Here is a 17,300-nt window from a genome sequence, read left to right on the forward strand (position 1 = left end):
CTTATTATCAAGCAGGTTCTTTGTTAAACACTTGATGCACATTTAGAAAAGTTACCTAAAACTCAGAAATAAGAAAAAAATGATAACTGCATGTCTTGATGGAACAGCATCTAGCATCTCTACTCAAGGGTCATCCAATTCTTTACAAATATATCAAAGTTTGGTTTTCAGTTCTTATTGATCTAGGGTCAGATCCTATGAAGTATGGTGCTAATATGTAGCAGACAAATATATTTCAAGTAATATTTGTATGGTAGAGTACAAATAATTTCTGATGAAAAGATTATCACTAACATTAAGCTTCATTGCTTTAGCAGATGTTGCCCATCTTTATAAATGCTTCAGATTTTTACCCAGGTGTTTTCTTGCATTTGCCTTGCGTATCAGTGTCTCTCACCTTCCTTTGACCGAGCATCATCCTAATTAACAAGTTAAACAGCAACTGCTCACCATACACTTAGATGAGAATTGAAATTCTGTTTTTGATAACTCCATAGTGACTCTTATGCTCAGAAATTAAGTAAAATCCCAAAGAGTATGGTTCTAGTCCTTCATATCAGGGACAAATTTCTGGGAAAATCTAGATTTAAATTTAAAAATTTCTCATTTATTTAAAACTAAGGGTCTGGAGTATAGTTCGATGAGACAATATTGGCCCAAAATGTGCAAGGCACTGGGTTTAATCTCTATTACCATAAAAAGATAAAATAAAAAGTTAAAATAAGAATGTTTGCTTTAATCCCAGCACTCAGGAAGTAGAGACAGTTGGATCTCTGTGAGTTCAAGGCCAGCGGGGTCTACATGGTGAGTACCAGTACAGCCAGAGTTCTATAGTGAGACTCTGACTTAAAAAAAAAAATACATTGAAGATAATAGAGGTTTATAATAAAAATACAATGATCCAAGCTGGACAGTGGTGGCACATGCCTTTACTCCCAGCACTTGGGAGGCAGAGTCCGAGGCCAGTGTGGTCTACAGACTGAGTTCCAGGACAGCCAGGGCTACACAGAGAAACCCTGTCTCAAAAAAAACAAAAACCAAACAAACAAACAATGATCTTGGTCCATGAGAGAAATAAGATACAGAGATCCCCCAAAGGAAGCAATTGCAATTTGGTGTCAAGACTGGATTATTATTGGCAGGCAGAATTGGGTAATTACCAGGGGGGAGGGGAGGGAAGGAATACCCAGGAAGGGTGCTAAGGGTTATTTCTACAAGAAGCCATGAGAGGGGTGCAGCAGGGTATTTTTTGTTAACAGGAAGATAAATCAGTGGAGATTACACAATCTAAAGAACAGAAAAATGAAGAGTCTTAGATAAATGTAGAATAGTTTTTTTTTTTTTTTGGTTTTTGGTTTTTTGTTTGTTTGTTTTATGAGACAGGGTTTCTCTGTGTAGTCCTGGCTGTCCTGGAACTCACTGTGCAGACCAATCACTCTGTAGACTCACGCCTGGCTTCAGAATAGTTTTAGATCAACTACAATAGATGGAATTGGAGAAGAAAATGGAGAGAAATAAACTGAAAATGCCCCAAACTTTAGTTAAAATTAAAAATGATTAGCCTACATTTCAAGAAATATAGTGCATTCTCTTGACTAATGTTCAACATAGTGCTTGAAGTCTTAGATGAAGCAATAAGAGAAGGAAAGGAGCTAAAGGGGATACAAATAGGTAAGGAACCAGTCAGAATATTCTTATTTGCGAATTATAGTATTCTCTCCAAAGAAGACCCAAAAGACTATACCAGAAAACTCCTAAAACTGATAAACAAAATAGCAGGTTTCAAAATTAATAGACAAAAATTAGTAGACTGAGCCGGGCAGTGGTGGCGCACGTCTCTAATCCCAGCACTCGGGAGGCAGAGGCAGGCATATTTCTGAGTTCAAGGCCAGCCTGGCCTACAAAGTGAGTTCCAGAACAGCCAGGGCTATACAGAGAAACCCTGTCTCGAAATAATAATAATAATAATTAGTAGACTGCCTATTTATTAACATCAGACATACCCAGAGAGAAATAAGAGCAACAACCTCGTTCTCAACAACCTCAAAACCAAAACAAATCCTTTTATAATAAATCTAACCAGGGAAGAGAGACGTATACAACAAAAACTTCAAGATACTGAAAGAAATTGAAGATGATACCAGAAGATGGAAAGACCTCCAATGTTCACAGACTGATAGGATTAATATTGTGAAAATGACCATCCTACCAGAAGCAATTTACAGATCTAATGGAAGGAATCTCAATCAAAACTCTAACACCATTTTTCACAGAAATTGAAAAAATTAATTTCAAAATTCCCATGGGAGGCACTAGTAAGGACCGATCCTCCCTGTTCCCACCCTACATCCCCGTCCTGTACCGCATCAAGCCTCACTGCCTGTGGTGGTTTGAATATGCTTAGCACATGGGAAGGGCTATTATTAGGAGGTGTGGCCTTGTTGGAAGAAGTGTATCACTGTGGGGTGGTCTTTGAGGTCCTATGCACAAGCTTCACCCAGTACAGAAGGACCCTCCTCCTGGATTCTTGAGGAAGAGAATTCCTGGCTTCCTGGCATCTTCAGATCAAGATGTAGAACTACAGGTTCTGCTCTTACCATGTCTACCTGTATGCTGTCAGGCTTCCCAGACTAAGCTTCTGACACCGTAAGCCGGCCCCAATTAAATGTTTTCCTTTGTAAGAGTTGACTTAGTCATGGTGTCTTTTCACAGCAATAAAACTTAAACTAAGACACTGTCCAACCAGAGCTTACACTTCACAAAGATCTTTCCAGTTATAGCCTCCGCTCTCCATACTTCAACCAGGGTGTATATCTTGCACTCCAGCCCAATACACTGTGTCCACCTGACTTCATTCCTCCTAAGTCATAAGTAACCTTTGACCTAACCTGGCCTGCACATCCTGTGCAATATCCCAACTTGCTGTGTCCATGTCAGAGACCATTCTAACAAACTCATCTCAAAAATACAAATGATATGAAAGATCGTGCCAGCCTCCTCCCCACACATACACACAAATCTATAGTGACTTATAGAAATGTTCTCCAATGAGGATTACCTAGAGGAACTGCAAGGCTTAGAATCTAAAGGAACAATCCTAAATTTCATCAAGGAATACAAGGAGTTTGAAGAAGACAACAAAGGAACAAATCAGCAACATTAAAGAGAATAATCACCTAAGTGGTATCCAAGACAAACGTAAGATGAAAATTATGAAGACATCCCAGGACTTGAAAACAGAATTCAATAAAGAGATAGAAACACTAAAGAGGACACACATTGACATGACAATGGAACTGAAAGCCCCAGTAACCCAACTTGAAAAATCAGGAAAGCCTTACAAATAGAATGAATCAAGGCAGAAGACAGAATATCAGATCTCAAAGATATTGTACATGCTCTAGACCAACTAAGCAATGAATATGAAATTAACACACATAACACACACACATGGGGGTATATGTAGGAAATGTGGGCTATAATTAAAAGACTAAACCTTCAAATTATAGTAACAGATGAGGGAGAAGAATCACAGGCTAATGGCATAGATCAGATCTTCAACAAGATCATAGAAGAAAACTTCCCCCAAACTAAGCAAAGATGCATTCATACAGATACAAGAAGCACACATAACATAAAATAGTCAAGATCATGAAAAAGAACATCACCACAGCATATCATAGTAAATACACAAAGTAAGTAGAACAAGGGCGGTGCATTGAAAGCTGCAAGAGAAGAACACAAGTCACGCATAAAGGGAAAACCATCAGAGTAAGATCTGATTTTAATGGAACAACACTATGAACTAACCAGTACCCCAGAGCTCTTGACTCTAGCTGCATATGTATCAGAAGATGGCCTAGTCAGCCATCACTGGAAAGAGAGGCCCATTGGACTCGCAAACTTTATATGCCCCAGTACAGGGGAACGCCAGGGCCAAAAAGTGGGAGTGGGTGGGTAGGGGAGTGGGGGGGAGGGTATGGGGGACTTTTGGGATAGCATTGGAAATGTAAATGAGGAAAATACCTAATTAAAAATAAATAAATAAAAAGAAAAAAAATGAGGTACAGAGCTAAACAAAGAATTCTCAACTGAGGAATACCGAATGGCTGAGAAACAACTTAAAAAAAAAAATATTCAGCATCCTTAATCATCAGGGAAATGCAAATCAAAACAACCCTGAGATTCCACCTCACACCAGTCAGAATGGCTAAGATCAAAAATTCAGGTGACAGCAGATGCTGGCAAGGGTGTGGAAAAAGAGGAACACTCCTCCATTGCTGGTGGGATTGCAAGCTGGTACAACCACTCTGGAAATCAGTTTGGCAGTTCCTCAGAAAATTTGACATAGTACTACCGGAAGATCCAGCAATACCTCTCCTGGGCATATACCCAGAAGATGCTCCAACTTGTAATAAGGATATATGCTCCACTATTCATAGCAGCTTTATCTTTAATAGCCAAAAGCTTGATAGAATCCAGATGTTCCTCAACAGAGGAATGGATACAGAAAATGTGGTACACTTACACAATGGAGTACTACTCAGCTATTAAAAACAATGAATTTATATAATTCTTATGCAAATGGGTGGATCTGGAGGATATCGTCCTGAGTGAGGTAAATCACAAAGAACACACATGATAAGCAGAATAAATCAGGAAACAAAATCCATCTATCAGTTTGTGATGGTTTGTATATGCTTGGCCCAGGGATTGGCACTATTTGGAGATGTGGCCTTGTTGGAGTAAGTGTGTCACTTAGTGTGGGGGGTGGGGGGTGGAGGGGTATTTAGTACCGTGTCCTAGCTGCCTGGAAGTGAGTCTTCCACTAGCAGCCTTCAGATGAAGATGTAGAACTGTCAGCTCTGCCTGTACCATGCCTGCCTGGATGCTGCTCTGCTTTCACCTTGATCATGGACTGAACCTCTGAACCTGTAAGCCAGCCCAATTAAATGTTGTCCCTTTAAAAGAGTTGACTTGGTCATGGTATCTGTTCACAGCAGTAAACCCCTAACTAAGATACGGTTGTTCAGAAGATACAAAGCTTTAAAAGTAAGTATGACTTCGGCGTGAAAAAAATGGATAGAGGTCCTGAACTCAAATAGAACTAGGAAGCAAGCAGATGTTGCTCTCTTAATATCTGACAGAATAGTCTTCAGACTAAAAAAGAGATAAGAGAGGACACTTTATTCTAATAAAGGGAACAATTAATCAAAAAGCCATTACTATCCTAAACATGTGTGGATCAAACTCTCGTGCACCCAATTTAGTAAAAAAATATACAACAGGAGTTACACACAGAGATAATGTCAACCCATTAACAATAGGTGACTTCAAAACCCCACTTTCTCTTATAGGTTGATGTCTTAGTTAGGGTTTCATTTCTCTGAAGAGATACCATGACCAAGGCAATTCTTACACATTTAATTGGAGCTGGCTTACAGTTTCAGAGGTTTAGTCCATTATCATCATGGCAGGAAGCATGGCAGTGTCCAGATAGACATGGTACTAGAAAACCTGAGAGTTCTACATCTTGATCCACAGGCAGCAGAAGGAAACTCTAAGCCACACTGGGTATAGCTTGAGCATGAGACCTCAAAGCCCACCTCCACAGTGACACACTTCCTCCAACAAGGCCACACCCACCAATAGCCCCACTCCCTATGGACCAAGCAGTCAACACATGAGCCTTAAGGAGCCATTCCTGTTCAGGACATCTGAACAACAAGAAGGCAGAGAAACATCAGAAGTAAATGACATCATATATCAAATGAAGGTAACAGATTTCTATAAAATATTCCACCGAAACACCAAAAAATATACACTCTACTCAACAGCCCGTGGAACAATCTCTAAAATAGACCATAAAACCAATCTTAACAAACCAAGGAAGACTGAAATAACTCCACATATCCTATCCAACTATACTGCAAAAAAGCTTAAAATTGGCAACAGGCAAATCTCTAGTAAATACAGAAACTCATGGATATTAAACAACTCCATTACTGAACGATGAATGTACCAAGGAAGAAATCAATAAAGAAATCAAATTTCCTGAAACTAAGTGAAAATGAAAATATAACATAAGAAAACCTCTGTGACACACTAAAAGCAGTCCTATGATGGAAAATTTATTTCTCTAAGTGCTGGCTTTGAAAAGACCAGAAAGGAGATGGAGAACCCTGCCCAGTCACCAGAGCCAGCCCTGCCCACAGTTTCCTGAACTAAGTGCTTCTGCCCACCCAGAGCAACTAATTCTAAGGCCTGGCTCTAACAATAGCCTTTGCAAATCTGTGCAAAATACTCATCAGTGATAGCCTGGCCCCCTGCTGCCGGAAGGTCCTGCAAGATGGAGGGCTGCAGGTGGTGGAGAAGCAGAACTTGAACAAGGAGGAGCTGATAGCCGAGCTGCAGGACTGTGAAGCCCTTATCGTCTGGTCAGCTACTAAGGTCACTGCTGTTGTCATCGATGCAGCAGAGAAGCTCCAGGTGGGGGGCAGGGTTGGTACAGGCGTGGACAATGTGGATCTGGAGGCTGCCATGAGGAAGGGCATTGTAGTCATGAACACCCCCCAACGGAAACAGCCTCAGTGCTGCTGAACTCATCTGTAGGATGACCACGTGCCTGGCCAGGCAGTTTCCCCAGGCCACAGCTTCGATGAAAGATGGCAAATGGGACTGGAAGAAGACCATGGGGACAGAACTGAACAGGATGTCACTGGGAATCCTTGGCCTAGGCAGAATTGGAAGAGAGGTGGCTGTTGGGCCCTATTTGGCCTTGGTTTGGGCCTTGAGGACAAACCTGAGCCCGGCTCAGTTTTCTAGACCTGTCATTTGATTCTGCTTAAGAATGACTCAGCACGATCTATGGACCTGAATGAGACTGCCTCTGCCTATCAATTTCTTATAGGCCCCGTGAGATCACCCCACATCCCTGGTCATCTAACACCACCCCATATGTCATCTCACTCCATACTTCTATCCCCACCTCCTTGCCCTGTCTATATAAGCAAATTGCTGCCACATTAAAGTCAGTTCCTGCTTTGACAAGATTCCTGCCCAGTGTGGTTCTTCTCAGGTCACCAACACTCACCATCCTGCTCAGCCCTGGAAAGACCCGGCAGGTCCAGGCTTCTCTCCTCACCGATACCTGCTGGCAAAGAGCCGACAGGTGGCCATCTGAATGCAGTCCTTAGGAATGGAGATTGTAGGATATAACCCCATCATTTCTTCTGAAGTTGTGGCCTCCTTTGCTATTCAGCAGCTGCTGCTGGAGGAGATCTGGCTTCTCTGCGATTTCATAACTGTCCATACCCTACTCCTGCCCTCCACCACTAGCTTGCTGAATGACAGCACCTTTGCCCAGTGCAAGAAAGGCATGCGAGTGGTGAACTGTGCTCAAGGAGGCATTGTGGATGAAGGTGCCCTGCTGTGTGCCCTACAGTCTGGTCAGTGTGCTGGGGCTGCATTGGATGTGTTTACAGAAGAGCCATCACGGGACTGGCCTTAGTGGACCTCAAGAATCTCATCAGCTGTCTCCACCTGGGCACCAGTGGCAAGGAGGCCCAGAGCTTCTGTGGGGAGGAAATCTCAGTCTAGTTTATGGACACGGTGAAGGGAAACTGGCTGGCTCCCCTAAAGGGACCATCCAGGTGGTTACACGAAGAACATCTCTGAAGAATGCCGGGATCTGCCTGAACCCTGCAGTCATTGTTAGCCTTCTGAGAGAAGCATCCAAGCAGGCAGATGTGAACTTGGTGAATGCTAAGGTACTGGTGAAAGAGGCTGGCCTCAATGTCACCACCTCCCAGGGGAGCAGGGCATCGGGATATACCTCCTGACTATGGCCCTGACAGGTACTCCCTACCAAGCTGTGGGCTTGGTCCAGGGTATCACACCAATGCTGCAGGTGCTCAATGGAGCTGTCTTTAGGCCAGAGGTGCCACTATGCAGGGGCCAACCCCTGCTCATGTTCCAGGCTCAGCCCTCCAGTCCTGTGATGCTGCCCACTATGATCGGCCTCCTGGCAGAGGTGGGTAATACAGCTACTGTCCTACCAAACCTCTAAGGTATCTGATGATACCTGGCACGTCACGGCCTCTACTCCCTTCTGCCCAGTCTAGACGCATGGGAACAGCCTGTATCTGAGGCTTTCCAGTTCTGCTTCTGACCCTGGGGCTCAGCAGTCTCACCACCTCAGGCTCTTCTAAAGAAACCCACTCACTGTGACCTATAGGGAGAAGAGATTGCAGAACCAGGGCATCTGCCTGAACTACCATCTAATAAAGAACCTAACTACAATAAATAAATAAATAAATAAATAAATAAATAAATAAATAAATAAATAAATAGAAATTAAAAGACCAGAAAGGGGGCTAAGTGTTTAAGGCACTGACTGCTCTTCCAGAGGTCCTGAGTTCAGTTCCCAGCAACCACATAGTGGCTCACAACCATCTGTAATGAGATCTGATACCCTTTTATGGTGTGTCTGAAGACAGCTACAGTGTATTCATATACATAAAATAAATAATTCTTGAGAGAGAGAGAGAGAGAGAGAGAGAAAGAAAGATAGATCCCTGGTTCATATTCAGGTACTGTCTGAAAAAAAAAAAAAAAGAAGATTAGAAAGAACACAACAAATCACTTAATTGGGCAAAAATAAGAACAAACCAAACTCAAAACTCACTAGCTGGCAAGAAATAATAAAAATCAGAGCAGAAATTAATGAAATAGAAAGAAAGAAAACAACACAAAGAGTTAATGAATCTAGGACCGGTTCTTTAAGAAGATAAACAAAATTGACAGACCCTTGGCCCAACTTACAAAAAAAAGAGGGGGGGGGGCATTTAGAAAGAAAAAAAAAAAACATCTGAATTAACAGAATCAGAAATGAACCTGTTACAACAGACACCAAAAAATTCGGAATATTATAAGGACATACTTTAAAAACCTATATTCCATTAGGTTGGCAAGTCTAAAAGAAATGAATAAACTTCTCAATTCAGCCAAACCACAAACATTAACCAACAAGAGATCAACAACCTAAACAGACTCATAACAAATGAGGAGATTGAAATAGTTATAAAAAGCCTTCTAACTAAAACAAGTCCAGGCCTACAATCCTTCCAGACTTCCAAAGGTCTACAGCCAATCTTGTCTTAAACTACTCGAAAGAGAAAAACAGGACCACAAAACCCCCAAATTACTTCTATGAAGCCAGTATCACTCTAATACCAAAACCAGGTAAAGACTCAATGAGACACAGAGACAGAGAAACAGACAGACAGACAGACACTACAGGCCATGTTATCTCTATTGAACTCTGATACTATGTTATCTCTGATGAACATAGATTTAAAATCCTCAACAAAATACTTGTAAGCCAAAAGCAGATATGCACCAAAAAGATTTTCTACCGTGACCAAGTTGGCCTTATCCTGAAATGTATAGTTCAACATACACCAGTCAGTAAATATAACAAATCCCATAAATGAACTTAAAAATAAAAATTATATGAGCGTCTCAATAGATGCAAAAGCCTTTGACAAAATTCAACATGCCTGCATGTTAAAAGTCCTAGAGAATGTAGGACCAGAGGGGACATACCTCAACACCGTAACAACTATATGCGAGAGACCCACAGCCAACATCATCCTAAATGGAGACCAACTTGAAGCAACCCCACTGAAGTCAGGAAGAAGACAAATCTTGCTGCTATACCTATGAAGTAGGTGAGCCAGCTTGTAACACTAGAAGCACTACGTGGAGCAGAGGAGGAAATTAAAGGGATATCAATGGGGAAAACGGAGTCAAACTATCCTTATTTGCAGCTGATAGACTATACCTAAGAGATCCCAAAAGTTCTACCGTAGAACTTCTAGAGACGATAGACAATTTCTGCAACCTGCAGAATCAACTTGCAAACCCAATGAAGAAGGAAAAGATTAGAAAAAGACAGGCTAGCAGATACTGATTTGTTGACTTATTTAGTGATTCACTTCCAGCACTGTTTGTACTGCTGATTTGCTAAGCATGACTTCACTTGCTACCTGGAACAGAACAACCTAAAGGAAGAGCTACAATAGGCTGTTGGCCTTGGCAACCTGCTGGTCGCCACTCAGGCTTCTACAAAATCTCCCTTGCTTGCCAGCACCCCCCCCCATCTTGTGGTTTAGAGTGTAATAAAATGTGGCTTATAAAATGCAAACTGAACCCAAAACTGAAGCCTTCCAGGAACTACCCTGGCTTCTGTTTGCTGATAACATCTCTCTTCCATTCTCATTGGTAATGGAGGGCTTATTCCAAAAATACCCCCACAATACCAAATAGATTTTCTCTCCAGATAAAGAAATTATGGACACACTCCCATTTACAGTGGCACCCCCACACACAAAAAAATTAAAATATCAAAGAATTAACCTAACCAAGGAAGACCTCTAGAATGAAAATTTCAAGCCTCCAAAGAAAGGGATACAGGCACTAGAAAATGGAAAGACATACCATGTTCATAGATTGATAGAATTAATATTGTGAAAATGACAATTTTACCAAAGGTTATTTACAGATTCAGTGAAATCCCAATCAAACCCCCCATCTACAGCAATAAAAAAAGAAAACAAAAAACCAACCAACCAAACAAAACTATCCTAACATTTATATGGAATCACAAAAGATCCTGGATAGACAAATGGGAAGAAATGCTGGAGGGCTTACCATTCCAGATCTCAAGACCTACAACAGAGCAACAGCGACTCAAAACAAACAAAACAAAACAAAAAACAAAAAAACAATATGGAACTGACAGAAAAGCAGACATGTAGCTCGATAGAAAAGAAAAATTCAGGTCCCAACATGGGTAGGCATAACCACAAAATGTTCTTGATCTTATAATAAGGAATTCAAAATAGACGTCAGAAAGGTCTACAGGGCAAGGACCAGAGAGGTTTGGGGCACAGAAACATCTGTCCTCAAGGGACCAGTGGGCACCACCCTTATGAAACACAAATGTGCTTAGGCAACTCATTCAGGAATCTCTCTGTGGTCTGGTGGTTAGGTTTCATTATGCATGCAGGACTGATTAACTCAGTGGCCATGGGGACTGAATACCTTCTCTAGCCTCTCTCTCTTCACTGGAGGTCTCAAGAAGTCACAAAGTGTATTTATTTAGCAGTAACAGAAATAACAAACTGACCTTTTCCCCCTACTCCCCAACTCTAAGGATTAAACGCAGGGCCTCCTACCTGATGTGCAAGCACTTCTGCACTGAGCTACCTGGCTATATGCCAACCCATTTGTTTCTTTTGTTGTTCTTGTTCTTGTTCTTGTTCTTGTTCTTGTTCTTGTTCTTGTTCTTGTTCTTGTTCTTGTTCTTGTTCTTGTTCTTGTTCTTGTTCTTGTTCTTGTTCTTGTTCTTGTTCTTGTTCTTGTCTTGAAACAGCTTCTTGCCATGTAGGCCAGGGATGGCCTTAACTTATGTTCCTCTGGTCCCCCCCACCCTCCAGTTCTGGCACTACCATTCTGGTTTTGTTGCTGTTTTGTTTTGTTTTGTTTTGTTTTGTTTTGTTTTGTTTTGTTTTGTTTTGTTTTGTTGGTTTTTCGAGACAAGGTTTCTCTGTATAGCCCTGGCTGTCCTGGAACTCACTCTGTAGACCAGGCTGGCCTCGAACTCAGAAATCTGCCTGCCTCTGCCTCCTGAGTGCTGGGATTAAAGGCCTGCGACACCACGCCCAGCTTGTTTTGTTTGTTTTAATTATGTCAAAATCTTACTGCAACTTGCTTCATAGATCAAGCTGTTCTCAAACTCATGGAGATTCCCCTGCCTCTGGTCACTGACAGGTTATGTCTCCACTGGTATAATGAGCCAATTCTAGCCAGATTAGATTATATTGAATGCATGTTTATTGGAAAGCTGCTCTTGGGTGAATTCACTGGCCCCAAAAACAGGCCAGGGAAGTCACCAGAGGGAGAGAGGCAGGGAGGGAAAGAGAAAGAGAGAAAGGGCATGCTTGCAGAGAAAGAAGAGGAGAAAAGGATGTAATATAATCCAACATGTCTGGATTACATAGGGAGCAGCCTCTGGGGGAAGGGCAGCCTAGCCCCTGGGCTAGAAAGTTGAAGGTTGGGTGGTAAGGGTAGGCCAGGTAGCCTGGTCAAATATATATGTGTGTATATATATATAATTTATTCTATAAATTAGCTCTGTCCCTGAATTTTGGAGAATTGAATGATAAGCAGTTTTTGTTGACCATTTATAACTTGGAAGAACTGTTCTTACTGAAGCAGTTTGAGGTCTAATTTGGTTAAGTCTAAAGTGAGTTTTGAAGAAAGTCAACTAAAGCATGCTTCCATAAGAATGTAGAAAACTAGAATACACATTAAGGAAACCGCATATCATTAAAATCATTTCATTCTCATGCAACTCTGGTCTTCTGCAGGAATGAATCATGCGCTCTTCAAAATTCTGTTGCCCCAACTTTCAAAAATAATTCTCATTAGACGCACGATTCACATTCTGGCAGAGTGTGTCAAAGCAAGGTGCTGCTCTTTGTGGAATGCAAAGCAGACAATATTTAAAGACAACCTTGGTTAGAAATAATTATTTAAGTTAATTAACAATGAATTTCAAAATAATCATTTTAGTGTGTCTTGGCTGTTCCTGGAGAGGGAGGGGGTTCCTTCTGAGCAGCATCTGAAAAGCACAAGGCACCATTTCAAGGCTCCCCAAGGAAATTTTATCTGATAAACTCTCTCATATCTGCTAGGAGAGATCACTATTAAAAATTAATGTTGGCGCTGGGAACCTTCTGTAGCAATGACCTTCTCCACCAAACCTAGGACCAGTCATGTCCTTCCTTCCTTGTTTTATTTCTTATTTTCATTCAAATATCACATTATACTGATTTCATCTTTTAAGGTTTAAAAAAAAAAAGTAGCTGTAGGCAACTCTGTAAAGCATTTTTCTTAATTATTGATTGATGTGGGAGGGTGTGGGAAGCCACATGTGCCGTTGCAGAGTGGCGCAGGCTACTGCTGGCCACCACTCATAAGTTTGGGCAAACGACCAAAGCTTACTTATGCAGTAAAGTTTTTCGCCAAAACACTGCCTGGCCCGGGCATGATAATGAGGCTCTGCAAAGTACTGAGAGAATAACCAATCAGATGTGAGACATGCAAATGAGGTATGTTAATGAGGTACTGTGAGATACTGAGAGAGAGTAGCCAATCAGATGAGGAACATGCAAATGAGGCATAGTGCTTAACCAATCCGGGTGTGAGACACGCCTCTCCTAGGCCTATATAAGCAGCACCAGTTCTGGGCTTGGGGTCTTTTCGCCTCTACAATCAAGCTCTCCCCATAAACGTGTGCAGAAGGATCCTGTTGCAGTGTCATTCTTGCTGGTTGAGTCGGATGCGCGCAAGAGGAGGGCCCATCCCATTGTGGATGGGGCCATCCCTGGGCTGGTGGTCCTGGGTGCTCTAAGAAAGAAGGCTGAGCAAGCCACTTGGAGCAAACCAACAAGAAGCACCCTTCCATGGCTTCTGCATCTGTTTCTGCTTCCAGGTTCCCGCCCTGCTTGGGTTCTGGCCCTGACTTTTTTGACGATGAACTATGATATAGAAACCAAAGAAATCCTTTTCTCCCCATCTTGCTTTGGTCATGGTGTTTCATGACAGCAGTAATAATCCTATTCAGGGCAATAAGCATGATGCTTGTCAGTGCAGTGTTTTAGAGAAGCAAGAACTCTTTCTGAGTTACAACCGCACAGAATGTACTTGACCACATGTAGGTGGGAGGTACCATTTAGGTGGGAAGTATGTCTGGATGTATGCTTGCCCTCCATTGGACAAAGTCGTAGCCTGGTGGGTTGTGCCTTTATAAGCATCCGACTAATATAATTCACAACCATTGTCTGAGAATCCTGGATATGATCTAGCCAGTGTACACCATCCTGGATAGCATTTAATAAAGCTTGCTTCAAATTTGGGGCTCAAAAATTGTAGTAGGGAATTTATTCTCACCTGGTGAAACTTACAATGTGTCTCCTTGAGAATTGTTAGCAGTGTTACCAAGAAAATGAATAGTGTTCTGGGATCTTAGTCTCAGTAATTAAAAAAAAAAAAAGTAAGCAGATTTCAAAGAAAAAGCAGGGCAGTTTTATTAAGGGGGGGGGGGCAACCTGATCTGGTATTGGGTGAGGGAAAAGGACTGAAGCCCTAGGGGCCAGCAGAAAGAATGGAAACAGGCAACCTCAGGAAATAGGAGGTTGGGGGGACACTTCAGAATGCACCATAGACCTGAGAGGTGAGAGACTCTCAGGAATCAAAGGGAGGGACCTTAGATGAAATGCCCAACAGTAGGAAGAGGGAACTTATAGAACTCACCTCCAGCAAAGGAAGACAGAGTGAGGGATGGGGTTGCCATCCCACAGTTACATCTCTAACCCATAATTGTTCCTGTCTGAAAGAATTACAGGGATAGAAATGGAGAGGAGCCTGAGGAAAAGAAGGTCCAGCGACAGGCCCAAAGTGGGATCCAGCTCAAGGGGAGGTCCCAAGATCTGACACTATTACTGAGGCTGTGGAGTGCTCACAAAAAAAAGGACTTATCATGATTGCCCTCCAAAAGACCCGATAAGCAGCTGAAAGAATCAGATGCAGATATTTGCACCCAACCAATGGATAGAAGCAGCTGACCCCTGTTGTTGAATTAGGGAAAGCTGAAAGAAGCTGAGGAGAAGGGCGATCCTGTAGGAGGACCAGCAGTCTCAATTAATCTGGACCCCCGAGATCTCTCAAACACTGGACCACCAAACAGACAGCATACACCAGCTGATATGAGGCCTCCCAACACACATACAGAAGAGGACTTCTGGGTCTGTGTTCATTCAGAGATGATGCACCTAACCCTCTAGAGACTGGAGGCCCTGGGGAGTTTAGAGGGAGGAGGTGTGGGATGTGGAGCAGTTGGAGGGTGGATGGGGAAGGGTGGGGAATGGAATATGGAATGTAAAAAAAATAAATTAATTTAAAAAATACAATACAATACAATAAAAAGATGTATATATATATATATATATTCCATTAAAAAAAAAGAATTTAAGAGACAGAGAACAGAGCAAGCAGGTCGTTAATATGGGCATCTGCCTGGATGAGGGAGATGTTGATGAGGAAGTGTAGTAAGCCACACCCTTTGTGCATGTGATTGACAGCAGAAGGGGCTTCACAGAAAGTGAAAGATAGTTCAGAGTACAAAGTAAGGGAAAGCATGCTTGGAATTTGGAGCCAGTGTCTGGTGGGGTGGGGGTGGGGGAGGGGGAGGAGACAGAACGAAACAAAAAGAAGAGAAGAGAAAAGAAGTTAGAGCAACTAACTTTTCTTTTCTTTTTTTTTTTTTCTTGAGTAACTCAGATAAGCAAGCAGGCTCGGTGCTGCCTGATGAGAGCTTTGAGCATCTGCCCGAAAGGAGGGGCTTCCTGGAAAAGATGCAGTATATTATTTCATTAAGGGGTATTAGTTCTCACTCCTCATTAGTATGTCTACAGATGAACCAGCTTTCCAGGGACTGGACTCCTAACGAGGTGATTGACAGGCCCAACTAGACCAGAAGAGACAACAGTATGGAATGCCTGGGATGGCTTAGAGTGTCACATCCCCAGTAAGAGCCAGAGGTGAGACTTAGATTCTATTCTTTGGATTGGAAGGAAATGGTCTTGTGAATGGGTCTCCACAAAACCCAGATATCTCCTCCTTGCCATATGGGAACTTAAACAAACGGCAAAGCTGATATTTACCTTTCTAGAGTTACCAGGGAAGCAGGAGGCAGACTCCACAGTCAAGCAGAAGGCTTGTAGACCTTCAGGGCTGTAGACTGCTGTAACAGATGTGCTCTTCCCAGCTGCCAAACACTATTCAGAAAGGAAATTGCCTTATAATGCTGTCATCTATTTCTGTCCAGCACCTGTTGTTTGTAGACGAGATTGTACCAACCAAGCAATTAGAAAGACCCTGAATCTCGGGCACTGAGTCCTGGTGCAGAAGCAGGGGTGCAAACACAGTGGACTCCTTTAATCAGAATAATGAAGAACAGCAGCCTCCATGCAGGAGTGGAGATTACACCAGAGCTCCAGCTGTTACGAAATATGCAGCAAGAGATCTAGTACTTTTGGCAGCCCATGCCAAGGGGTAGCCCTGAGAAATTATGCCATGCAAGAGAGCTGGTGTAAAAGAGGTTTATCAATGGAGGGAATAGGAGTAAGGAAAAGGAGGGCACACCAGGGAGAGATCGTCTCTTAGAACAGTGGTCCTCCACCTTCCTTATACTGAGACCCTGTAATACAGTTCTTCATGTAATGGCGATCCCAGACCATAAAATTATTTTTGTTGCTACTTCATAACTGTAATTTTGCTACTATTATGAATCATAATGTAAATGTTTGTGTTTTCCAATGGTCTTAGGTGAGCCCTATGAAAGGGTTGTTCAACTCCTAAAGGAGTCATGACTCACAGGTCGAGCGAGAATCATTGTTTTAGAAGGTCAAGAAGATTCTAGCTTACAACACTTCCCTGCTGTGGTTGACTGAATACAAACAGCCCCCTTGTTCTCATGTCGGAATACTTAATCCCCAGGTGGTGGGACTTTTTGGAAGGATAAGGAGGTGTGGTCTTGATAAAGAAGGCGTGTCTCTGGGGGTGGACTTAAAAGTTTTAGAAATCCATACCATTTTCAGTTAGCGTGCTTTTTCTCTCTCTCTCTCTCTCTCTCTCTCTCTCTCTCTCTCTCTCTCTCTCTCTCTCTCTCTCTCTCTCTGATTCATGCCTGAGAGCTTGATCAGATGTGAGCTCTCAGCAACTGCTTAAGCACCATGCCTGCCTGCCTGCCTGCTACCATGCTACCATCTCTTATAACCATGAGAGATGGTCAGCCACTCTCATTCTCTGAATCTGTCAAATCCTTTAAACATTTTCTTTTGTGAATTGCCTTGGTGACCCATCACAGTAATAGAAAAGTAACTAAGACACATATATTACTTTACTTCAACTGCTTCCTAAAACCCCTGTCTCCAAACACAATGATGTTGGGGACTGGCATTCTGGAGTGTGTGATTGTGAATTTCAGCTTGATGAAATTTAGAATCACCGTGGAAACAAATCTGTGATCATGTCAAGATTACCTTGTCTGAGGTAGGATGCCCCACTCTAACTGTGGGCCATAACATTCTGTAGGATGGGGACCCGGACTGAAGAAAAAGGAGACAATGAAGTGAATCTTTCTGTCTCTTCCTGACTCTGGACACAGCATG

At 42.3% G+C, this 17,300-nt stretch overlaps 1 pseudogene; it reads left to right on the forward strand.

Annotated features, from left to right (window-relative positions):
* The first annotated feature begins 1,598 nt into the window (after positions 1–1,598).
* LOC110287832 (D-3-phosphoglycerate dehydrogenase pseudogene) lies at positions 1,599–8,170 on the forward strand (annotated as a pseudogene).
* The last annotated feature ends 9,130 nt before the right edge of the window (positions 8,171–17,300 follow it).

This window comes from Mus caroli, unplaced genomic scaffold (genome assembly GCF_978045245.1).
Source record: "Mus caroli unplaced genomic scaffold, Mus_caroli_1 scaffold_1, whole genome shotgun sequence".
NCBI classification, from domain to species: domain Eukaryota; kingdom Metazoa; phylum Chordata; class Mammalia; order Rodentia; family Muridae; genus Mus; species Mus caroli.